Source organism: Triturus cristatus, chromosome 3_1 (assembly GCF_964204655.1).
Source record: "Triturus cristatus chromosome 3_1, aTriCri1.1, whole genome shotgun sequence".
Taxonomy (NCBI): domain Eukaryota; kingdom Metazoa; phylum Chordata; class Amphibia; order Caudata; family Salamandridae; genus Triturus; species Triturus cristatus.
In genome coordinates this window covers 108,907,311-108,933,916 of record NC_140583.1, presented here as the reverse complement: position 1 = coordinate 108,933,916, position 26,606 = coordinate 108,907,311, and the positions used below count along the sequence as shown (strand labels likewise).

Sequence of the window (26,606 nt, the reverse complement as noted above, 5' to 3'; positions counted from 1 at the left end):
CAAGCTGACGTCATCAAACAAAGAAACACCGTAGAATGCCTGTGATGGTAATTGTTTGTGAGGCGGGACTGAGTAAAGAATAGTTTTTTCTTTCAATTGGAATGTCCCTTTTTATGACAGGATCAAGAACTCAGGGGTTTTTCATTTGACCTTTCTGGCTTTAGGTGTGAATGCCAACAATGCATAATGGAGTGATACCCCGAAACCGGTCCCAGGATGCTTGTTTCCGGTCCAGGCAGGACCTGGCCTGGCATTTCGGGCTGGACTGTTCTCAAGGGGAGCAGGGTCAAGGCATCCGTCTAATCTGTGATGGCGTGATGAGCAAAAGGAAGATGGATTAAACCCAAATCTGGGACTGGGGGTGAATGTTTTGATTTGCTCAGCATTCCGTCCATCATCTGTTCGTCTTTGCCAACGGAGTGGACCTGGCACATAAGCACAGTGGCACTGCCCATTCCAATCAAGCCGCCAATGAACATCACAGCCAGAGGCGCAACTAGAGCCAAATTTCGGGGGGGGGGGGCTGAGCAAAAATTTCGGGGGGGGCTGAACTTTAAGCAATAGGCAGAGTGGAGCTGCAGGGGCTCTTAGAAGGGGTGAAACAACAGCGAGGCTTCATTAACATGCAAATGGTCTTTTAAAGACCCGTGAAGTGCTCGGGTGCGGCTGCTTTTTTGCCCGGGAAGGTGTCTCATCCCGGGCTGCCACACACGACGGGGGGGGGGGGGGGGGGCTGAAGCCCTGTGAGTCCAATGGGTGTTGCGCGCCTGATCACAGCCAAACCATCCCTGGCCCTTATGTTAACTAAAGAGTGCCGCTTCAGTGTACATGTGTCGGACTCTGCCCCAGCCCTACTGGCTGTAAGCATTGACTGACCTCTAGGGGCATGTCGATGATTTCCGTTCCTACCTTCCCATATGCAAATCCACCGAACGAGCACAATGGCCGTCAATTTCCTAAAACTGTTGTGGCTGGCTCTGCCGCAGCCCTTCCGGCCTCCGAGTTCATGAGCATGACTTGTTTCCCTGTAAGCGATCTTATGTGCAGATACCAATCATTTTTCGCTAAGCCGCCCGCCCATCTGATGATGGAAGGCAAAAAAGAAGAAAAAAAACAATAAACTGGAATTAACAGCTAAACAAAAGGGGTGCCCAAAAGGTATTTTGTCGACTGTCTTTCGTTATACACTTCTGCCATAGCCCTGGGGTGACGTGGTCTTCGCAGAACCCTAGAGAGAGGGGTTAATGAGTGAATGAAGACGCAGACAGCCAGAGCTGCCGCCTCGCAGTGCCAGGCCGGTTGCCTAACCTCACCTGGCCTAACCTGTTCTTTACGGGTTTTAAGGTGTGAGCTATATGCAAATAGGAGAATGTTTACCATCCTTCTCGGATTCCCGGGAACCAATCAATATGTACGGAACTTCAGCCGGGAAAACCCCCTCCCTGGGCTGCCACAGGTGCCTCGCTAGCTGTCCCGGCCGCTTATTTGAAATTATCGCGTGAGCCCTGTCTCCACACACTCGAGGCGCTGCATCTTTGGTCCTCTAGCCGCTGTCCCGGCCTGGAAACTGATCCGCGTGGACAACCCCCCGACCCAGCTCCGCGTTTCACCTCCAGGGACCAGCCACTGACGCCCATTTAATGAGGTAGGCTTCTGTTTTGTCATCCCGTTTCCGCACCGTACTCGCTCTGTTTTAGTGGCGCAGGATGGCTCAGAGGGTTAGACGGTGGTCGCGTCTGCCTCTCAGCTCTACTCCCGCCAAGGGCAACGCAGGCTTTGGTCCGTCTCAGATTGGTGCGCTGTAATCATTAAACGGGTTAGCACCTGTTAGTGTTACCTCTCACAAACGCCATGAAGCGCTACGTAAAAGCATTATTCGTTGCTTATAATAACAACTGTTATTTAAGTTGCGTAGATACTGTATGAAGTGCAATATAAAAACGCGTTATTCAGTGGGGGAATAATAAAAGCTGTGCTTAGATATTGTGTGAGGCGCTTGAAAAGCGACTTTTTGTCAAGTTAAGCTATACAGGCCCATAACGAGTGGATGGTGGTAGAATGTTATGGGGTGTCCCTCACACTTTAATGTTGCACAAAGCGCTTATTATACCTTGGTCATAACAACAACATTTATATAGCACACTCTACCAAGTGCCTTGTTTCGCGGGGCTTACATTTTTTTATGACACACGAATTCACTTTTAAAAAGATGATCTGTTGAGTGAAACACCGAGGATTCAAACATGGGACTTAGTTTCAAATCACCCCGGGACCTCTGCATTAGGTGCACCAGTACACCGAGGGTTTTCACGTTTTTTTCCCGCCAATGGTGATATAGAAAGTGTGTGCTGTGAAATTAATTCTCGTGAACTTCACGCCTACTTGCAAAAGCCGAAAGCCACTGCTTAGTTGGAACTTTCACCGGCAGATATAGCGCTGATAGCGCCGAAAACGCTCCCAGCTACAAGCAGGACCGGTTTTGACGCTGGTGGTGCCTGTCGCCACAATGTTTTCGGTGCCCCCACCAATTACCTCTTTCACAGATTCCCTCATGAACTGCTATCCCAAAAGGTTCTATGCAACAAAAGCAGTAACCCACTGAGATATATATATATCCACATGAAATACGGCTCTGTGTTCTGCAGGGTATACGTTCTTTGCAGCAGGAACATTAACCCTCTTCGCTACTTCATGATAAGTCAAACTGCAACTAGACAAAACTTCGATATCTCTCCAGTAGGAACATTAATTAGCGGAAATATCTTGACATGTTTTGTGCTGACTAAAAACTGCTGGATACACAAGGAACTCTGCAGCAGGTGCTTTTAAAACCGGAAGGTATTTCTAAACACAGGCTCCTGTACCCAACGACGACCCTCTTCGCCCCCTCCACAATATCAGTGCTAGGTGCGGCTGCACCAGAAGCAGCTACAAGCCTGATTAGGTATTGGTTTACCAGTGGAACAGCACTCACTTTTTTTCTTCACTTTGGAAGGATGAGAGGTTAAATCGACCCTGCTGGGATTCAAACCTGTGAACTGCAAATGTACCCTATTATAGCAGTAGGGCGCCCGCCATCCTCAGACCTCCACTTTGAAAGGCGGCATATACTTCTCTTTAAAGAGCCCTTTTATCAGATCTCGCCCCACAGATATCAGATTCTGCCTCAAGGGGTATGTCGGTCTTCCACCAGGGTCTTCTGGTCATAAAAAAGTCAGACATTTTATTTACATCGCAGGGTGATTGCTTTTGGCGCTTCTTTTATGGTGTTCGGTGCACCAGGGACTAGCACCACGAAGTAACAAAGCGCTTTACAGAGAGCATTATTTCTACAGCAGCACCACCTCTGACACCGGATGTGTCAATGTAAAATGGGGCAAATTCTAATCTCTTAAATTACACCTATTTACAATCTGAAGCACAGGAGTGAGCAGGGCGCCTGTCACAAGTGTTTGCGTGAGTTGTTGTGGCTCACTACTCACTTAACAGTGACTTACTCCGGTGTTCGAGGAGAAAGACACGCTCATGGAAGAAATCTCTGTGAAGTCGGCCCAAAGTTATTATTTGCCCAGAGTCACACGGGTGGTAAAAGCTCAAGTGTCAAAGGTGCGGTTAGAAGCCTGACCTTTAGGCTCCAAGGAATGCTGTGCAGCCATTACACCAGATCTTGTCGTCACCTCAGCCTTTGACTGACACTCGCAACGGTGGGTTTTTATTTTTATTTTTCTGCTATTGATGATAGTCTATTTATGTGATCCTAGGGAAATGAGGCAATTTCCTTCTCACTCTACTACACAAAAATGTAAATCCAAAAATACATACTTTACATTTTCAGGTAATGGCATATAAAGATAAGCTAGCGAGTTTTGTAATAAAAATGTGTCTTATTAGTAATAACTGCTGTCCGTATTGACTATACGAGTTTGGTGGGATTTAGTTTAATTTATAGTAACAGTAAAACATCCATATGTTCACTCTAAAGCCTGTTTTTGATAAAAAAGCAACATGATTATTTTACCAATGTGGTAGCAATGTTTGATTCCTTTTGAAAAATATGTGCATGTCTGTTTTAAAGAAAACCGCAAACACATGGAATGATATCTCTTAATGTATATACCGGGGTTTATTTCATAGCGCTCTCAGCTTTGGGAGATAACTGCAGCCCAGGAAAACAAAGTGACTTAGACTATGTATCTAGCTCAAAGTACAGCTGAAGCTACCTCAAGGCGCTGTGCTGAACGAAGGTGTCTGAGATGTTTAGAATAGATGATTGTTTAAACTCTTGTGTGAAATAGAAGAAGTTTCCTTCCTATGCATAGAGTCAGGATAACATTCCAGAAACGAAACACGAAATTATCATGTCTCCCGACATGATAATCAAACTTGCCCAGGATCACACACTTGGTTAGGAGGGGAAGCAAGGACAGAATTCTCGAGGTTCATAGCCGGGAGTTAAGAATCCGTGGACCTTATCTCCTAACATTTTCTCTGGATGAAGAAAGTCTCAAGAATGTCTTAAGTCAGAAAAATAAATTCTGATGACAAGTTTATTCGACGGAGAACCTCGTATGTCTGCAAGTAATTGTATATGGAGGTGTATGTTCATTTCCCATTCAGTAGATCTTGAATATTGTATACGATAAACTCCTGTAGCCTCCCTATTACATATTACCATTTACTACCCTAAAATAAATAAAGTATGACAGCCCCGGGGATCAGTGCTGGTACAACCCTTGGTAAGGTATCGGTGCCTGGGGAGAAGTGTTGTCAATACTCTCAATAAATTACCGGAGCTCTGGGCGAAGAGCTGGCACTAGACTAAATAACGTACCATAGCTTCGCCAAGAAGTGCTGACACTAGACTAAATAAAGTACCATAGCTCCGGTGAGAAGTGCTGGCACTAGACTAAATAAAGTACCATTGCTCCGGTGAAAAGTGCTGGCACTAGACTAAATAAAGTACCACTGCTCCGGTGTAAAGTGCTGGCACTAGACTAAATAAAGTACCATAGCTCCGCTAAGAAGAGCTGGCACTAGACTAAATAACGTACCATAGCTTCGCCAAGAAGTGCTGACACTAGACTAAATAAAGTACCATAGCTCCGGTGAGAAGTGCTGGCACTAGACTAAATAAAGTACCATTGCTCCGGTGAAAAGTGCTGGCACTAGACTAAATAAAGTACCATAGCTCCGCTAAGAAGAGCTGGCACTAGACTAAATAAAGTAACATAGCTCCGGTGAGAAGTGCTGGCACTAGACTAAATAAAGTACCATAGCTCCGGTGAAAAGTGCTGGCACTAGACTAAATAAAGTACCATAGCTCCGCTAAGAAGAGCTGGCACTAGACTAAATAAAGTACCATAGCTCCGCTAAGAAGTGCTGACACTAGACTAACTAAAATACCATAGCTCCAGTGCGAAGTGCTGGCACTAGACTAAATAAAGTACCATAGCTCCGCTGAGAAGTGCTGACACTAGACTAAATAAAGTAACATAGCTCCGGTGAGAAGTGCTGGCACTAGACTAAATAAAGTATCAGAGCCCTGGGTAGAAGTGCTGGAACTGCCCTAAGTAAAGTACCATACCTCAAGTGAGAAGTGCTGGCCCTATCCAAAATAAAGTGTCACAGCTCCGGAAAGAAGTGCTGGCACTACCCTTGGTAAAGTATCAGTGCCTGGGGAGAAGTGTTAGCACTACCCTAAATAAAGTATCAGAACCCCGGACAGAGGTGCTCATACTATCCTAAATAAAGTATCACAGCCTCGAGGAGACGTGCTGATACTAAACTACTGAAAACATCATAATCTGGTGAGAAGTGCTGACACAACCCTTGGTAAAGTATCAGTGCCTGGGGAGAAGTGTTAGCACTACCCTAAATAAAGTATGACAGCCCGGGGGAGACGTGCTGGCACTACCACAAATAAATTATCATACCTCCTGTGAGAAGTGCTGCCACTGCCCTAAATAAAGTATCATAGCCCTGGTGCAAAGTGCTAACACTACCCGAAATAAAGTATCACAGCCTCGGGGAAACGTGCTTACACCGAAATAGTGAAAGCATCATAGTCTGGTGGGAAGTGCTGACACTACACTACTAAAAGTATCATAGCCCCGGTGAAAAGTGCTAACACTATCCTAAATAAAGTATCATATCCCTGGTGAAAAGTGCTGACACTACCCGATATAAAGTATCACAGTCTCAGGGAGACGTGCTGACACTGAACTAGTGAAAGCATCATAGTCTTGTGGGAAGTGCTGACACTACACTACTAAAAGTATCATAGCCCTGGTGAAAAGTGCTGACACTATCCCAAATAAAGTGTCATAGCCTTGGTGAAAAGTGATGACAGTACCCAAAATAAAATATCACAGCCTCAGGGAGATGTGCTGACGCTAAACTAGTGAAAGCAACATAGTCTAGTGAGAAGTGCTGACACTACACTACTAAAAGTATCATAGCCCTGGTGAAAAGTGCTGACACTATCCTAAATAAAGTATCATAGCCCTGGTGAAAAGTGCTGACAGTACCCGAAATAAAGTATCCCAGCCTCGGGGAGATGTGCTGACACTAAACTAGTGAAAGCATCATAGTCTGGTGAGAAGTGCTGACAATACACTAATAAAAGTATCATAACCCTGGTGAAATGTGCTGACACTACTCGAAATAAAGTATCCTAGCCCCGGTAAGAAGTGCTGGCACTACCCTAAATTAATTATCATAGCCCCGGAGAAAAGTGCTGGCACTACCACAAATAAATTATCATAGCTCAAGTGAGAAGTGCTAGCACTATCCTAAATAAAGTATCATAGCCCCAGACAGAAGTGCTGGCACTACCCTAAATAATGTATCATAGCTCCGGTGTAAAGTGCTGGCACTACCCTTAATACAGTATCAGAGCCCTGGGGAGAAGTGCTGGAACTGCCCTAAGGAAAGTTCCATAGCTCAAGTGAGAAGTGCTATCACTATCCAAAATAAAGTATAACAGCTCTGGAAAAAAACTGGTGGCACTACCCTAAATAAAGTATCAGAGTCCCGGGGAGAAGTGCTGGCACTACCCTAAATAAAGTATCAGAACCCCAGCAGAAGTGTTGACACTACACTAACAAACCCATCATAGCCTGGTGAGGAGTGTTAGTAATACCCAATAAAAAATCATAGCTGTTCTGAGAGAAGTGCCGACACTCCCCTAATAAAAGTAGTACAGCAGGAGTGCTGCTACTCTGCTATTAATAGTAGTGTAGCCTTAATGATAGTTACCTGCAAAGTCCTCTTACCAAGTGCCGACGGTTCATCAGAGCCACCCCGAGGAGCCTTTGCACTGTCCATGGAAGCATGGCGGGGTGGGGCAGTGTCAGTACAGTTCTAACAGAGGTGCAGGAGCCCTCACAGATAGGGCAGGCCTGTCTTATTAAATGTAAGGAAGCCATGCTGAAAAGGTACGACACTCCAATATTTAGGGTGTAGAGTCCTGCTGGGAAGGGCCAGTTCTGGTTTCATAAGACGACTGGAGGCCAGCTGAAAAGTGCTAATATTGTCTTAGGAATGTGATAAATATATGGTCCGTAGTTGTATGGAGGTTTCAGCGCTACTCTGTGTGGCGCAACAGCGCATACTCTTGGTATGGAGGTTGGACTGTAATCCCCTAGGTTGACCCTACTGCCCAGGCTGGGCTGGGACTATTGATGAGGACGAACCTGTTCTCCAAATGTAATTAATATAAAGAATCCAAGCAGAGTTTTTTTCTTATTTTCCGGTGACAGGCGCGTCACTGTGACTTCCTATCTGAGCTTGGAGAGTCCCAATGCACCATAATAATGCGCACGTCATTTATGTATTGTTGCATTATTCCATTCGGAAGCCTTGAGAAGGCTCATTAGATAAACAGGGTGAGCGAAACACGTGTCGGCTTCAGCACCAAGCTACATTAATATACAATTTGAAACACCTTGTACTACAGGTGGAATGGCTGTTTTTATATTAACTGTATTTCAAGTGCGGACTCCTCCTCACCAACTATTGTCTGAAAAAATAATACTTGTTCCCTGCGGATAAGTGACAGGTCTGTGTTAATAGAAGTTCTAAAGTCCTGGTGTGGATTATGTATGAATGCATGTATGTATGTATGTATGTATGTTTGCATGTAAGCATGTATGCATGTATCTGTATTTCTATAGCGCTGGTTCTGGCCTAGTTAGTATGCTGGAGCCATGCTCAGAATGCAGGCACTGTTTATCCCAAGAACCCTCCTGAGATGTGCCTGCTCCATTCTAATAAAAGTGCATGCTGGTGAGAGGTCAAGAGGTCAAATGAACAACACTGGAATAAAAAAAAACTCATACCCGAAGAATTCCCCGCTTCACTTTCTAAGCTGAGGGCTATTTTACAGGAGAGGACGAGGTGTGGCAAAGGGCGGAGGTGGGCTTTAACAACAAACAGATGGTGAACACAACTGTGAGGCTTCCACCTCGGGGTTGTGTGTCTACAAGACACTTGTCGTCTTTAATACACACACGGCCCTGTTAAAGGTCCTACCGTGGGGTGGTGAACCGCCCCCTGCTGGAGGAGGTTTACAAGACGCAGGTTCTTTCAGCGGGAAAGAGTCGCTCCAAGAAGGAGCAGGACTGGATGCTGATTGGCTGATAAATACCATCTAAATCCGAAGATGGCGGCAGACAGGCCGATTGGAATGTTGGAGGTAACCTGGCTCTTTTTTAGAGGAATTTTAAGTTTCGCACCTCGAGTGTATTAAATAAAAACAACAGTTTGTAGCATTCTTTTCTGTTGAAGGCACTTTCATGGAGTCAGTTTAAACAGCCAGTACTGCTCCTTGCACATCTTTAAGGATGTGCCATCAAGCACCACCCCATTCATGCCTAGATAGTAAAAGAGAGGTAGGCGAGTTGAAGATGTTCAGCGTGGCCACCCGCAGAACCTTCTGTGGTCACTCTGTGTTCAGGAATGTGTTCTGAAGGATGAGCTGTGCAAGGAACAGTACTACACTTTATGTGGCAGAACCTTCTGTGGTCACTCTGTGTTCAGAAATGTGTTCTGAAGTATGAGCTGTACAAGGAACAGTACTACACTTTATGTGGCAGAACCTTCTGTGGTCACTCTGTGTTCAGGAATGTGTTCTGAAGTATGAGCTGTAGATGGAACAGTACTACACTTTATGTGGCAGAATCTTCTGTGGTCACTCTGTGTTCATAAATGTGTTCTGAAGTATGAGCTGTACAAGCAACAGAACTACACTTTATGTGGCAGAACCTTCTGTGGTCACTCTGTGTTCAGGAATGTGTCCATAAGTATGAGCCGTACAAGGAACAGTACTACACTTTATGTGGCAGAACCTTCTGTGGTTACTCTGTGTTCAGGAATGTGTTCTGAAGTATGAGCTGTAGAAGGAACAGTACTACACTTTATGTGTCAGAATCTTCTGTGGTCACTCTGTGTTCAGAAATGTGTTCTGAAGTATGAGCTGTACAAGGAACAGTACTACACTTTATGTGGCAGAACCTTCTGTGGTCACTCTGTGTTCAGGAATGTGTCCTCAAGTATGAGCTGTACAAGGAACAGTACTACACTTTATGTAGCAGAACCTTCTGTGGTCACTCTGTGTTCAGGAATGTGTCCTCAAGTATGAGCTGTACAAGGAACACTACTACACTTTATGTGGCAGAACCTTCTGTGGTCACTCTGTGTTCAGGAATGTATTCTGAAGTATGAGCTGTACAAGGAACAGTACTACACTTTATGTAGCAGAATCTTCTGTGGTCACTCTGTGTTCAGAAATGTGTTCTGAAGTATGAGCTGTACAAGGAACAGTACTACACTTTATGTAGCAGAACCTTCTGTGGTCACTCTGTGTTCAAGAATGTGACCTCAAGTATGAGCTGTACAAGGAACACTACTACACTTTATGTGGCAGAACCTTCTGTGGTCACTCTGTGTTCAGGAATGTGTTCTGAAGTATGAGCTGTACAAGGAACAGTACTACACTTTATGTAGCAGAATCTTCTGTGGTCACTCTGTGTTCAAAAATGTGTTCTGAAGTATGAGCTGTACAAGGAACAGTACTACACTTTATGTGGCAGAATCTTCTGTGGTCACTCTGTGTTCAAAAATGTGTTCTGAAGTATGAGCTGTACAAGGAACAGTACTACACTTTATGTGGCAGAATCTTCTGTGGCCACTCTGTTCAAAAATGTGTTCTGAAGTATGAGGTGTACAAGGAACAGTACTACACTTTATGTGGCAGAATCTTCTGTGGTCACTCTGTGTTCAGAAATGTGTTCTGAAGTATGAGCTGTACAAGGAACACTACTACACTTTATGTGGCAGAACCTTCTGTGGTCACTCTGTGTTCAGAAATGTGTTCTGAAGTATGAGCTGTACAAGGAACAGTACTACACTTTATGTGGCAGAACCTTCTGTGGTCACTCTGTGTTCAGGAATGTGTCCTGAAGTATGAGCTGTACAAGGAACAGTACTACACGTTATGTGGCAGAACCTTCTGTGGTCACTCTGTGTTCAGAAATGTGTTCTGAAGTATGAGCTGTACAAGGAACAGTACTACACGTTATGTGGCAGAACCTTCTGTGGTCACTCTGTGTTCAGAAATGTGTTCTGAAGTATGAGCTGTACAAGGAACAGTACTACACGTTATGTGGCAGTACCTTCTGTGGTCACTCTGTGTTCAGAAATGTGTTCTGAAGTATGAACTGTACAAGGAACAGTACTACACTTTATGTGGCAGAACCTTCTGAGGCAAGAAACCTTCTGAGGCAAGAAATCTTTGCTCACCCTTCTTCAAAACTAGCAAAGGTAAAAGGGGCCTTGGGGCGCATCCTTCTACTGCAAAGTAGGCCTAAAACTGCCCCCTCCACCTTTGAAACTTAGTGATCTTTACACTTTACATAAAATGTACATAAAGTTGCAACAATTTAAGCAAATATGCAAACTGAACACGCCTTCAAAACTGTCCGAGCCCTCCCTGGTGTTGTATAGTGCTGTCAGAGGTCTGAGTATCGCAGGGCTCTGATTCTGCTGTGGCACTGATTCAGCCAGGTCTCTGATAATGTCTTTAGGATTAGAGAAGCCCACTCATTTGATCGCTCGGGTTGCACGCGTCTTCTTAGTTCAGCACAGGTTCTGTTTAGGCTCCATGAATGGTCCACACAGAGGCTTAAATTACACACGCATAGTATAAATTAAAAAAAACAAATCAATGCAGTCGCCTCCTCCTGCTTCCACCCACTCAACATGCTCCAGAAAAGCTACAGATGGATTCCCGTCAAAATGAGAAATAACATCACCCCGGCCCTTGTCACCGGCCGGCTCCAATACGGAAACATGCTCTACTCCAGTATCACCACCCAACTCCTCAAGAGACTCCAGACCATCCAGAGTGCAGCATCCAGACTCATCCTCAATCTTCTAAATGGACCCACATCCCCCACCTCAAGAACCTCCACTAACTCCCTGTCCAGAAGAGATGTTAATACAAACTACTAATACACGCCTACAGGGCCCTTCACTATGAGGGTCCAGAATAAATCAACCATCGCGTGAACTTTAAAACCCGCCAGACACCTGCACTCCAAATCTCTGGCCTACGCAACACCACCACATTTGTCACAGCCACAGCGGAGGTCCTTCTGTCCCCTACCTCGCCGCCAAGGCTATGGGACTGCCTGCCTCTCCACCTAGAACATCACCCTCCCTGGCGGATTTCAAAAGGGGACTCTAGACCTGGCTTTTTGACCGAGACTTGTGTTACTTCAGCGCCCCAATACCCTTAGGGGTGAAGAGCTGCGCTTTATAAATGACTGTATGATTGATTGATTGACTGAAAAAGCAAGAGCTGTGATTTAGGCTGTGCAGGAGTTTGATGGCAGGAGCTTCATTATGCCAAGTTTCTTACTATGCAAGGAGGAGTTTATCAATTCTCTCGGCCCTGTAGGGATCTGAGTATGCCAGGGTTTAATTATGCCCGGGATCCGTGTATCCCAGTATTCTAAGCATATCATGGTCCTTATATGTCCACAGGCATCCTATAAAGCTCTACATAAGAGAGTCTACCTACAAATAGTATCAGTATGAGAGCAACATTCATACTGATACGATTTGCTGTTTTCCGCATAGGTTGTCTTACACCTATAGTGATAGAGGGCCTTAGTTAGAGTTTGGCAGACAGGGTGCTCCTTTGAAAACGTGATAGAGTACTCTGCTCTCCAAACACTTGGTCGCCCCACCTCATTTAGAGATGGACCAGTAATGGATGTAAGTATTCCATTGATGGTGCCCCTGTTGCCTTTGTCATTGGCTTTATAGCCGTCCTTAGCGGGTCTACGGCCATTAAAGGCCCGCTCCCGCATTAAAGGCCCGGGCCGAAGAGGGCCTTTACCAAAGGAGCAGGCCTTTCATGGTTGGTATGAAAGGATATAAGGCTATTAGAACATTCCGCCTCAGCAGGATAGAATGGTCTAATTAGAAAAACAAAGGCCTCATGGAGCCCAAGGGGGCGGAAACCCCCTCAGGCTCCGTAAGATCTCTGTTCACAGCAACAGCTGTGAAAGAAAAACATTGGAATGTTGATGCTCCAGGCTTCTACTAGCGAATAGAAGCCCGGAGCACTCCATTATCTTCTACGGAGCATCAGCGTTCCAATGTTCTAATACCTCTGATGACCCGAGGCAGTAGGGGGCCATTGGAGGAAGGGCATTACACCGCCTGCCCAATTAACAGCAATGCTTTTTCAACCTATCCATCACTGCTAAGAAAAATATGGTGGTGAAGGAGAGGGGAAAAAATTACACCCACACCCTGGCAGAAATATAGCAGGATGTAGGGCCATTAGTTTCTTATTTTTCAAAAACATACTCTCACTTTGGCAGTTTTGAAAAACAAAAACCCTTTTGAAAAGTTTAATGGCGGACCATCATGCCTGACTCTACCATCCGCTGCTACAGTGACAGGAAACGCCATGATTGTGGAAGCTTTGAATGATGTCCGTGGGGCTAGTGGAGATCTCGAAATGTGTCCGGTGGAGGTCCCTCAAGATGGCAGAGGTAATGCAATGGCCATCCTGACCGAGTAAACTCCGTCCGCCAAACATTAAGTTAGCCCCAGTATCCCTCAGTTCAAGGGCATCTCTCCATAGAAGCATGCTTGGCACTCTCAGCACATTTCATGGCCCTCTGCATTGTTCAGCTATTTTTTGCTACATTATCTTGCATGTTCAAAGCAAATTTATAGTAGTACATAATAATGATAAGAACTAATCAAAATCTGCTCTATTACAAACTCAATTCACCCTTTTCCCAAATTATTTTAAAATAGATTGATTAATAAATGTACAGGTTCTAAGAGCATATTTGAGTAATCAAAGGAAAAATATTTTTTAGCAACTGATTGACATTTGTTTGTTTACTTCTGGAAAAACTTTGCTGCAGACATCTATTCTATAAATCCACACAGCTGGACATGGTTCTTTCAGTTCGGATGAGGGCCCTTGTAAATAACACCGCAGAGCCAGAAACCCATTGACACAACAGATACATATGGAAGTTTATAAGTATTAATAACTATTCTTATGTGTAATTTGCCAGTGATTCACAAATGGTATTGCGTTACGCATCTAATGGAGCACTATCTACTTTATGTATCATTCTTGTAGACGTATCACTTCCTATTACATTAGCACGGTTGCCTCATCTTTATTATTATAAATGAGTCATTTTTGTTTTGCTCACAGATGAATGCAGTTTCCTAATACCCAATTATTGTTACATACATTATCAGTGACTGAACTATAGAATGAAATTATAATGATTTTCAGATATAAATATGATATTTATGAACAATTATCCAGAATGTTTTCCAGTTTGCTATTAACAACACATATAATATGCACTGTTTGCGAAAATCATTTAAATGCAAAAAATGTTGTCAGTTCTTTGATGATGCCCAGTATATGACCTTATGATAAGCCTGAGTTCGCTACATATGCCAAGGCTCTCTCAAGACATCTGGGGGCATATTATCAAGGTGCCGCGATAAAATTATCGCTGCTTTTGCGTCCGTTTTCGGGCGAAAAGTGGCGATAATTTTATTGCATTATCTTCAAAGATACACTAGCGCGTGATTCCTTGACTTTGCGCCCATTTTTCACACACCTCGCCTCTGATCGATAATGCAGTGCAAAGCAGGCGTGGCTGTGAAAACAACATGGGATAATATTGCGAAGGCAGCTTCGCGATATTATCAACGAGGGTTCGCGATATTTGAAATCGCGTTAAGTATGCCTTAACGCAGGACTTTGACGCCTGTTAGATTCCTGACTAAGGCATACCTAACATGGGGGGTGGATTGTGTGGCTAAGACCACAGGCCCCTATCATCAAGGATTGCGCCGTTTTCCATGGAACAATGCTGGACAACCAGCGATGTTCCATGGAAAACACCGCTATTGCTGGAATAATAATCGCCATTGCGCTATGCGTTGTTAATACAGCGCCAGCATGGCGATAATTTCCAGCGATAGCCGGCGATGAAAATACTGACGCTAAGTGCGACCAGCGATAATTATCGCTGCCGCTTGATAATATGCCCCGTGGTTCAGGATAACCCTGCTGACTATGGAGCAGAGATTTCAACTGGAGCCAAATTGTCCCGTGGGGTGCAAACTGTCAGAGATCATCAGGGGTTCTTCGTCTGAATGCACCTTTGTCCTTTCTCCACGCCCACTCTAGCACGGTGGGGGGTGAACCACTCCAAAATCGGCCTTTCAATCTTTGGGGGACACTCATCCCAAGCAGTACTGGCTTCCAGAGCACACCTCTCATGAGGATGGAGAATGTCGCCTTTGACCGGTCCGCTGCCTACATCCTATTTAGCTTTTTTCCAACCCGGCGTAAAACATTTCTACTTCAATGGTTCAGAGGCACCAACCATATATAGCAATGCTCCTTTACATGCTGTATTGTAGTATAAGCCTCCTGTGTCCATATGTCTCTGTGTCCTTCCTGTGCCATGTGAGTCCCTCTGTGCGTGATGTGTGATGCCATGGAGGTCCCTATCAGGCAAGTTTCATGTAGAGTCAGTGGGACAGATCTCAGCCCATGGGCTGAACTGGAAACACTACTTAAGATGGAGCGAATGCTTGAATCAGTCGTATCCAGTGCCATTGCACTGGTTGGATTTCAAATGTCCTTTTTAGGTCTGGCTACAGACAGCTCTATGTTTTTGGACCTCACGTGATCGATTCTTCAAACAAAATAAGACAATAAGAAGTGCAAATTAATATTGGGCTGAATCATTCCCTTTCAGTCATTGGTTTTGATATGTTTGATGTGGTATGTCTATTGTTTGAATGGGCTGTCCGTGAAGCCATGGCATCCTGTCTATATTTACATTGTCCATAGTAGCGGCCAGTGCAGGTAAGCCCGGTGGGCCGGGGTGTCAACAGACAATGGAATATGATTACTTTATTTATTTCATTTTCAATATCCTGTCGTCTGTTGACTTTCCCCCCTGCCCCGCCCAACGCGCTTACTAGCACCGGCCACTGCTGATTGTCCCATTTGTGTGTGTGTGTGGGGAGGGGGGAGAGAGAGAGAGAGAGAAACCACATGCAAGTCAGGCTTCACTGTAGCCCAGTCAATTCTGGCAGCATAGCCCCTCTCAATGGGAATACCTGCTACCCCTGACCTGTTTCTGCTTCATTGGTCCTTGTCAGTGAAGTACAGCTGGGATTTCCATGATGCAGCAAGCTATGTGGCCCTTATTGGGGCTTACTCATATCACTTAGCATTACGAGGGCTGGAATGGGAGGAGAAACCGGCCCTGGCAAACTGCTCAGCCGCCCCCTCGGTTGAGGGGGAGTGCAGCTGAGCTGTTTGCGAGGGCCGGTTTTGACCGATTTTGTTACAGGGGGCCGATATTGCCGAACCCCGGTAACAAAAACGGCCCCCTGGGGGCCCAAAACGACCCCCCACCGTGGCAGCCTAACGGGGAAATGCCCAGTGCCCACTATTGCCAGTCCGGCCCTAAGCATTACTCTTAATTAGCAAAAGAATAAATGTGGTGGACGCAATGCTTGAATAAGTGGCTTTGCCCAGGGTTGCATTCCATTCCATCATTTAGAATTCAAATCTTTTATCCATCAATTTTTTATTTCACAGTCTCCCAAAATGAGCGGGTTACGCCTGATCTTATTTTTTGAAAACTACAAGTAAAGGTAGTTTTGATGGTTCCTGGCCATCATTCTGTGTTGCAGTCTCTAACTTCAGATATACTCTGTGCTTGCCATTAAGAGATACTTGCCCTAAAAGCAATGTTATTAAAGATACCGAGCCTAATATCATACCCTTTATGTCAGCAGTGCAGCCAGTGTGCCAAGGGCCCTCGTGAAAGGAAGAAAATGGGCTCTTTGCATTATAAAACACTTCAATAATCAGGGCTCAGTTGGCCCCACAGGCCTCTGGGGCTGGTGCCACTGCACCTGCTGCACAACTGGAATTTATGACCCTGCTCTTAATGCCCCATGGCCCACTTTGAGATTGCAAAGTATTTGGTGGGTAAAAAATATGTAAATGAAGTGAAATTATGGTGATTTATTGTCTACTGCACAATGCTGTGCTCAGCTCACACCTTTCACAGTGAGGCTTGTGTTCTCTGCCATTGGCAAATATGTGCCCACGGGTGCTTGTTTAGGTCAAGCATTCGAGACCATTTTATATACTTTAATATATACTTTAGTATATACTTATATGAGTATGTACTTGTGGGCTCTGGAAATCAGCCATAGGCAGTGCTTTAAATGGAAAAAAATAAGTGCAGGTACTCACCAAAAAGAGAGGTGGACTAGGGCGTGGAGTGTGGGGCGGGAATAGGGGAGGAGCCAGGGGTGGGGCTAGGTTTTCAACCTTTCCAAGCTTCATATGCAAGAAATCCAAGTGCAAAGTTAAAAAACGGAAGTATCTGTCGTATGGTTATGGCCCTAATAATAATATTAAGGGTATGTTCAAAACCGTCTCTGAATTTTGCCATCCAAGCTTTACATGCTGGAATTTTATGAACCCTTACTTATAATGAGAAAGGAGAACTAAGAGTCCCAGCATGCAAAAGCATTACCAGCTAAAATCCATAACTGTCTAAAAGTCTAAAGCATTCCATGGAGCTGTCTGTCGCATTTGGGTTAAACATGGTTTCCCATACGAAACAAGCGGTTTAAATGAACCAAAGCAAAAAAATAAATTGTGTTGCCTTTAAAGTGTTTTTATGTTTGAGGGTAATCGTAAAGTTGGCGGCAAAGGCAGGGATTTTCATTCAAGCAAAAATGCTTAATTTTAATTGCTGGTGCAGAAGCATTTTCAGTCCTTTGAAACAATGGTATGCTAAAAAGCTGTACTGCCCTGAAGAATGCGCCCCACGCCCTCTCCATTAGTTTTAGGATGGACTCTCAACTCTTACTGTGCAGGATCAAAGGGTAAACAAACACCCCTCAGCCACCCCACGATGCTGAAAGAGTTCCAGAGAAGCACAACAAGATTGCTGTGTCAAGGTGAGAAGAGCTGCTGTTCTGGCATTCCTGTGCAACTCAGCTCACTCAGGATTGCAGAAGCAGAGCGGGTCCTGTGAAAAGTGCTGCCGAGGCACGAGAAAATGAAGCGCACCACCTGTGTCAAGGCCCCCCATGAGTACCGGTACTCTCCTTGTCCTAGGAGAAGTTCCGGTACTCAAGAGGCGAAAATTAAAAAGTGCCGGTACTCCGTACTGGTGAGTACCGGCCCATTTAAAGCACTGGATTAGGACTGGTCTGCTTCCGCTTAGGGACTTTTGTTTTCTGTTCAACTGCCTCTATTTAACTGTCTTGATAGAAAACAACCAGAAGAGGTCAGTAAAATACCAGAATTGCTTTCTGCTCAGGGACTTTCTTTTTTTAAATTTTTCTGGCAACTGCCTCTATTTAACTTTCTTGATAGAAAAGGACCAGCAGAGGTTAGTAAAATTCCAGAATCACTTTAGCATTCTCTAGATTCTAGTCCATAGAAATTGTCTTCCACGAGCATCCGTAGACAATAATATTTTTTCCAAAACTTGTATTTTCAGTGATATGACCACCGAAGGCCCTGATTTTATATTAAAAACAGAGCTATGGACGATACCATTTCCCGCTGAAAGGCAATATTTCTCTCCATGTGTTCCCATACCTGGCGTGTCACGCAGTTTGGAGCTTACTTTCCCTCCAAGTTAAAGAAAAGTAGATGTTTCAGCACCCAGGCTAATGTGCTGCATAGCTATATACATAAAAGGTCCCAAAGGTGAGACTGATTGCATTGCAAATGCTTGTCTGTGTTTTGATGTTTGGTTCTAGTGCCTCAAAGCAGGACCTATGCGGCTGTGATGGGCGGAGGAGCACGGCCCATGGTCCAGGCACCAGTTGTACTTATTCCTGAAACCCTCACACATTGATTGATGTAAAACCTCTTTGTTGTGTCCTGCGCTGCTGAGGTTAGCAGTTCAAGGTGGTTTGCATTAATGGTAGCCTTCCTAATATTCCATAATATTTTGATTATCGCCTATATATCAGTTAGGGAAATTATCACTTTCATCCCATCATGACCTTTGAAAGTCCATACACTACTGGTGTAAAAGTCTGGATATCTGGGCACCACAGACCTCATACAATATTTTTACAAGTAACAAAAACGATTTGCTTAAAACTCATTTAATGGTTTGTGACCACAAGTAACCACGTGGTTAGGGCCACTCCTGCCTTCACCAAACAACATTCACCTCTGCGGCTCTACGTGCACAGTGGTTGAAACCTGGAATTGCTTTCAAGTAAGATACATGTGTATGACATGGCACCAGTACAGCTCCAACCAAGCTACAAAGTAACACAGCACTACTCAAAAGGCAGTGATCACGACTGCAGTGCTTTGTATTGTACTTGCATTAATAAGGCGCTTTATAGCGCTTCATACGCCTCACAAAGCTCTGAAGAACATCTGTGCAAGAATAGCGATGGATTTCTGGTGTGTTTTGATGTTGAGTGCGGTCACTGCAGTTGTGCACTGATCGGGTTTGTGTCAATGCACCTCTGGTATAAATAAAACAAAGCAAGCCATTGGACGCTCCAACTTGTAGATCACTAGTGTATGGATGAAAGGTGAGTATTAATGCAGAGTGTCCTACAAGGGCTGTGTTTTAGGGCCATGCATGTATTCCGCAGGCTTCTCATAACGAGGCCTATCCACAATAGCATTCATTATGTACATCTCCAAATTAGTAAAGGTGCGAAAAGGACACAGTTGTTCTATTTGTACAATTATATATGCATATTCCCTAAATATGCCAATTTCAGATGATTTTGCGGTCGATTCACAAAATCGTGTAAGAGTATATAAAAGAGTACTCCAGCCATAGTACTTTACGTACTTGAAAATCCCTTCGTGAACCGGCCTCATGCCGTTGCTGCTTACATCTAGCTGTGCTTACTGAAGTTAGGAGAGTGAGAGATAGCTGAGCAGGTTCTTGCGCTTTCATCCTGGACAGTGATTTCAGACGGCTCCTATCAAGGCTCAAACAGGCACTTCTAAGAATACAGACTTCAGAGAGGTTACAAAGCCCACTTACACCTACCTAAAGCCACATTAAACATGCCCAGTGCAGGCAATGCTGCCTGGAATTGGTGAATCAAATATCTCCAAGGCGTGAGATATCTTTAGGGTGTAGATTCCACCAAGGGCCTGTCACGTGAGCTAAAGCATACTTGAGAAAGGCACTCTAACCCCATTTAGTCTGCTCAAGGCCAATTTAAACATGGCCAATGCAGGCACAACTGCCTGGGATGAGTGAATTAACATCCCTAAGGTCTGAGATGATGTGGATCCCACCAGGCCCTCTCACTGCAACTGAAGCAGAATTGAGGAAGGCGATGTACGCCTCTTTAAACAAGCCCTACACAGATTTAGACATGCCCAATACGGGCACAGCTGCATGGAGTCACATAATCAAATACCTGCAATGTCTGGGGTGACTTCTGGATGGGATGTAGATCCCCCCAAGGCGCTGTGATCACAACCAAACCAAACTTGAAGAAGGCACTGTGAGCCCAATGACACGTGCCCTAAGTCAATTTAAACATACCCAAAGCAACAGCTGCCTTCTATTAATGAATTGGAGAGCAGGACATTTATTAGATATTATATGTAGAGATGATATGGGGGATTTGCCTACAGAGATCTCAAGTGAAAGGATATGTCTAGGCAAATGTGGGCATATTATCAAGAAACGGCGTTAAGATTATCACACCAGAATATGGGCTTCTATGGGAATTCTCAAGGGCATATTATCAAGCCCATTATTGCCGCTTTAGCGGCAGTTTTCTGCCGCTAAATCGGCGATAATGTTAACGCCGTGCTTGATAATATGCCCCATGGTACTTTCAGAATATTACATTCCAGAGCTCTTTCTCTTTTATTATCTTATTCATATCATCCGTTGGGACAGTAAAGACATCAGGGAAGATCTTTCCATCAACCTCTCTATTATTCTAACTATAATTCATATTTCAATATTAGATTTATAGATTTCCCAACACCACAATAAGTTTGCCCACGGGCTTCAACCATTGATCTTTTATTAGGGTTCCTTGAAGAGTGTGAAAATCCTATTAAGTCAAAGAGTCCAATACATGGTCATTTAGGAACACTACAAGAAAAGACTGATTGACTCGTAAATCTCAATTAACATTTCATAGTATTTTACTGTGTGACTGTGATTTGATTAATTGTCCAATTCACTTTTTGACGCATAGTTTACATATTGACATGTACTTCTTAATAAAAAATATACCACAATTTTTATAATTAAGCTCTTAAAACTAAAACAAACAGTCAAACCGGGAGACCACACAACAATTGTCAGTTGCTAATCATCTGGATTTCCTTGAGTGCCTGGTGAGTTCCTCCCTCTTGCTGGGATCGTCTTCTAAGCCCCCTTAAAGCATGAAAAGCCAGACAAGTAGGGAAGAAGGGCTGCCTCTGTTCAAGCTGCGAGGCTCTGGAGCGCCCCACCCAGTCCATCTGAGCACTTCCCATCCATCTATCCACTGTGATGACGTAGCGTCTTGCCTAGCAGTGCACAGTTTCTCTACAGATGGGCTGCCTTCATGTGTGTCTGTCTCCCTTGAAACTCCAGTGAATCCACAAAGGTGCGACAAGAAAGGAGTATTCAACATTGGACATGAAAAACATTCTCAAAAGTAAACAATATTCTTGAAGTTTTTTGTTGTTTTAGTATTCAACATTGGGCAAGGAAAACATTCTCAAAAGTAAACAATATTCTTGAAGTTTTTTGTTGTTTTAGTATTCAACATTGGGCAAGGAAAACATTCTCAAAAGTAAACAATATTCTTGGAGTTTTTGTTTTGTTTTAGTATTCAACATTGAGCAAGGAAAACATTCTCAAAAGTAAACAATATTCTTGAAGTTTTTTGTTGTTTTAGTATTCAACATTGGGCAAGGAAAACATTCTCAAAAGTAAACAATATTCTTGGAGTTTTTGTTTTGTTTTAGTATTCAACATTGAGCAAGGAAAACATTCTCAAAAGTAAACAATATTCTTGAAGTTTTTTGTTGTTTTAGTATTCAACATTGAGCAAGGAAAACATTCTCAAAAGTAAACAATATTCTTGGAGTTTTTTTTGTTTTAGTATTCAACATTGAGCAAGGAAAACATTCTCAAAAGTAAACAATATTCTTGGAGTTTTTGTTTTGTTTTAGTATTCAACATTGAGCAAGGAAAACATTCTCAAAAGTAAACAATATTCTTGAAGTTTTTTGTTGTTTTAGTATTCAACATTGAGCAAGGAAAACATTCTCAAAAGTAAACAATATTCTTGGAGTTTTTTTTGTTTTAGTATTCAACATTGAGCAAGGAAAACATTTTCAAAAGTAAACAATATTCTTGAAGTTTTTTTTTGTTTTATATTATTTGCCACCTCACTTCAAGAAGCATCAGTGGCCTTTTAAGAGAATATATATTTGTATCTCACAAAGAAGTTACTGTTTTACTTTTAATAATTTAGGTGCTCCTTGGTAATGACTGGTTATTATTATTCATAGTATTTTAATTTTGAACACATATTTCCTACTCTCTTTTCAAATTTTGCCTCTTTTACGAACATCTTTTAAAAAAAATCAAATAGCTTGTATTTTTGGTTAGTATGATATTCTGTGTGCTTTGCTCTTTACAGTGTTTAGGGCTGTATTACTATGGGATGCTTTTATTTATTAATGTTATTCCAGTTTATGTATTTATTTTTCTAATAATCGTGTAGAATAACGTAAGGTTGCTTATTATTATATTTAATAAAGGTTTTTAGATAGAAAAGAAGTATGAGCTGGCGCATCCATAAAGTGTAGCACATTCATAAAGCACTTCCTGCCGGAATGTGATCAGGAATGTGTTCTGCTACAATGCTGAATATACATAGGTCCTAGTGCTAAAAGAAGATCTGGAGTCCAGAGAGTGAGGAACATAGGTGGGCTGGTCTTTGGCATCGAAAGCCCTGGTCAAACACATATTGCTTGACTTGGGCATCCAAGCAACATCTGCGCCTCCCCCTCTGGGAGGATGTGACCGCCACTGTTCCTCAGGAGTACACCTGCACGAAGCAGGAATATTAATAATAATACTGCGGCTTGCAAAGCACATGGGTACTTCAGACGAAGTGTCCCAGCGCTGAAGGAGAGGTCCATTGAATCTGGGTAGAGGCATGTGGGTAGGTAGAGACCTCCTAGAAGGCCCGTTTCAGCAGCAATGCTGCTGTGGTCTTCAGGGATCCATACACTGTGCCCAAAATATTTCTACAGGACCTGGTTTAGAGTTGGGCGAGTGGGAGGACCATCATATACGAGTCACATGTGTGTGCCATACATGTACACCAAAAGGACAAGGGCACTTCTAGTACTCACATTAGAAATGTCCTTGATGGGCTACGAAAGTTCACCCTGCACATCAGGGGCACTCACAGGGCTTTCTGTGCACACCTGCAACGCTTTCCATGCCGGTCTTCCAGGGGCGATGGATCCCAACAACATTTTCAGCAGCCCTACTGCGGACTCGTGGTCAAGACGTAAATGGTAAAATCGATTCTCTTAGCCTTCCCTATCTTCCTAATAGAGCCAGGGAAAGCATGGGTGCCAGAACAGTTCTTCCACAATAAAACAGGGAAAGTCCCATTAATGACTGCCTTGAATCCAGGTCTGGAGACTAGCCCGCGAGTTTCACCGCGCTACAGGAGAGGTACATGAGTGACCAGATGTTTGCCAAGTGGCCTTTTATCTGCTGTCTCTTTCCCTACATCTGTGGAGCAGTTTATTCCCTTTGGGCTCGGAAATCTGCAGGCAGAGCCTTAAAAACATCACCAATCTCCTAGCTTAAAGGGAGCACCTGTTTAATGGACTGTCATTCCCCCTCCCTCTCCTCCCTCACTGTGCCTGTTCACTTCCAAGCTGGCCTAGAGGGCTTGCACTACCCAGTCTGCTGGGCACACACTGGCATATCTGTAGAGGCATTATCAACAGGAGGACACACATGCCCACTGTTCGAAGGTCGCTTGCCAGCTGCCACCATCACAAGGCTCCTTTGTTCTGCAGGTGGCAGGCGCGCCTTACCCACACCGACAGACCTTTAACAAGTGCAGGATGGGAAGGGAGCACCTCTCAGAGCCACCTTTACACACCACTATAATCCGCCCCCCTCTTTTGGGTAAAACCCGTAGTTGCTGAGGACAGAGACATCACAGAAGCTTGACAATATATGCCATTGAAATCCAGAACTAGGACATATTATGGGGCATATTTATCAAGGCTTTGCACAGGTGCAAACACACAAGAAAGTGATGCAAATCGGTGCAAAGTAACTTTGCATCAAAGCAGAGTCTTATAGGTGGTACATTGGATTTTCCAGGCTACCACTCGTACAATAAAGCACGCCCTTCTTAAATGTAAACTTCGTTCACATTTTATAAAAAGTTTTTACATACTCTGCTCACTTCCCTGCATTGTCCCGCCTCCACTGCCTCCTTATTTAAAGTTTAAAGGCCTCCCTGCACCTTCAAAAATAGCCTCAATTAGCTCTAATTATAATTCTTTGTAACCTAAAAGCATGTCTTTGTAGGACGTAAAAAATAAAGAGAAAAGCATCAAGTAGGACAATGACAGCCAAGGAACACTTGCTCAAGTTAAGATAAAACATATTTTAAAAGAAAACAGTATCGCAGTGGTGTGTGTTTAGTTCTACTGTTTATTTGTGGCTCTAAATAGTAAAAGTCGAGCCAGCCAACACGTTTCGTCACTGTTCGTGCTAACCATTGACTTCATCAGGGCTAGGAAAATCATATAACTATGTCAGAAGAACATTTATTGTTCTTTAATTACCATCATCAGTTAAATTGCCACCATCAGTTCTTGGCAGTTGGAGTCTTGGCAACCTGTTTACTATGTATTAAGGGACTCTGTCCATGACCTGGAAAGCATGGGAGTGTCTGCTTACCTCATCTGCTAAGCACCCAGACGGACTGTGAACCGTTTTTGCTGTTACTACAAGAGTTCTCTATTAACAATACAGATATAGGTGTGCTCCAACGCTTCCCTTGCCACTCCGAAACTGATTTTTATATCCTAAAAGAAGGCATGAGAGGAAACGTCCATTCTATGTTCTAGGGGAATGCCAGTGCTCCTTTATGTATCTATCATGGAGAAAAATCCTGTTAACAAGTTTTGTACTGAATTTAGCTGATGCATATGAGCCTTTCAACATCTGTTCAGATATACCAAGGCAAAAAACCAAAGGGAATTCTGCGCTATGCTGTATTGAGCTGCGCTCTGTTGCATGGAAGGTTCAGCTTAGTGTGAGTATCATATCTCTGAAACAGCGCTCAGTTGAGGGAACTGTGAGATGTACCATGTGCCAGGCACATTCTTAAATTAGGTACTCTGGGTCTCATTCATAATATTTTGCTGTAGGGCAGCTCTACAAGCCTCCCTTCTACGCAGCCCTATCGCAAAAGAAAAGGGCAGGAATGCGCTGTATCTATGAGATACAGCGCATTCCTGTCCTCTCTCCCCTGTACTAGCGCACAATAGGCTGCCTTGCGCCAACCAGGCACCCTTGCAGCATGGTGCAAGGGAGTCTGCACTGTTAGGATGATTGTTTTTGTACAGGAAGGGACACCTTCCTGCACAAAAACAATCAATGGAGGTGATTTCCTCTTTCTATGGGTGTTGCTGATTGCAGCACACATAAAAAGAGGAAAAACTAGGAGAAATAAAGTTATTTCTCCTCGTTACACTTCCTCTAGGGCGGCGTATGTTTTTGATGCTTTCCCAGGTTTACAGATCCTTGTAAATCTGGGAATGTGTCAAATGCCATGGGTGTTATGGAAGAACACCCACTGTAACACACATGGCACGCCTTCCCATCGCAGTATGAAGCAACGCAGCGACTTGTGCTGCTTTGCCTCACTCCATATCTACAAGGCCATGACAAGCCATGCAGGGTGGCTTTAGATGGCTTTGTAGATATGGCTAAGCTCTGTGCGCCGCTGGAACGTCACAAAAAGTGAATGAGCCCCTCTGCGTTTATAATTTAGCTTATGAATAGTGCTTGAATTTGGTGTGAACTGGTTCTTTCCTGCCCCATCGTAGTCAGATCAACTACGCCCAATTTGTGTGCAACTGGCCAAAATGACTCTCTTCTGAAGACCACCGCAATCGTGTCTTAAGTCCACTGCAACTTCATCTACAGCGCATTACAGCTGGGTATGCAGACCACATCAACTGCACCTACAAACAACTAACAATGTATCTGAAGACCATTCAAACTCACTCTACAGGTGACGACTGCTTAACCTGTATAGCACGACAAATGCATCACGAAACCATGAAGAGTTCATGATGATTAATGGTGCCCACTACAGCTTCAAAGGAAGAGCCTACAAGATCATCTGAAGTCAACTGCACTGGCATTAGAAGGCATCAAGTATGTCTAAGGGTCCCTACAATATGTCTCGAGACCCCAAAAAGTATGTCTGAAGACCAATATCACTGAGATTGCTATTACCTCCGTGATACTTCTGTGCAGGCATATATATTTATCAGAGAGGTGTGCAGGCCAGCACGCCATACCTATCTCGGATGCTGTAGTTTGCAGCAATTTAGTGCCAGCCTCAAGAAAAGCTGCAAAGTCAGCATTGAAACACTCTCAAAGAATTAATAACCGTGGACCCAATTCACAAAGCCATGTTCCCGAAGAACTCTGATCTACTACTGTAGGCTTTCTCCTAAAAGTGATTGGAGATTTGGGACTTTTTTGGGATTCATAAAGGCTCCAAAAAATACTCCAGGAACTTCAACAGTTGTAGATTAGCAAGATTATTTAAACTTCCCAAATGTGCGTATCTAGATTTTCCACAACGTAATCATGCCGTAATGCTAATTTGTACATGAAACTTTTTTCTCCCCATGCACAATATATTTCCCTCTGAAGAAACTCACTCCCCTGCACACTTTTTCCTGGCCCTTACACCCACCT

General features: G+C 43.8%; 1 protein-coding gene across 2 annotated transcripts in view; it reads left to right on the top strand.

The window, feature by feature from the left end:
• Positions 1–1,479: 1,479 nt before the first annotated feature.
• The window catches only part of EHF (ETS homologous factor), a 102,160-nt gene continuing 77,033 nt past the window's right edge, over positions 1,480–26,606 (top strand). For both annotated transcript variants that reach the window (XM_085643511.1, XM_085643510.1), the window contains exon 1: positions 1,480–1,645. The gene's annotated coding sequence lies outside the window, so the exon portion shown is untranslated. The remainder of the gene's footprint in view (positions 1,646–26,606) is intronic.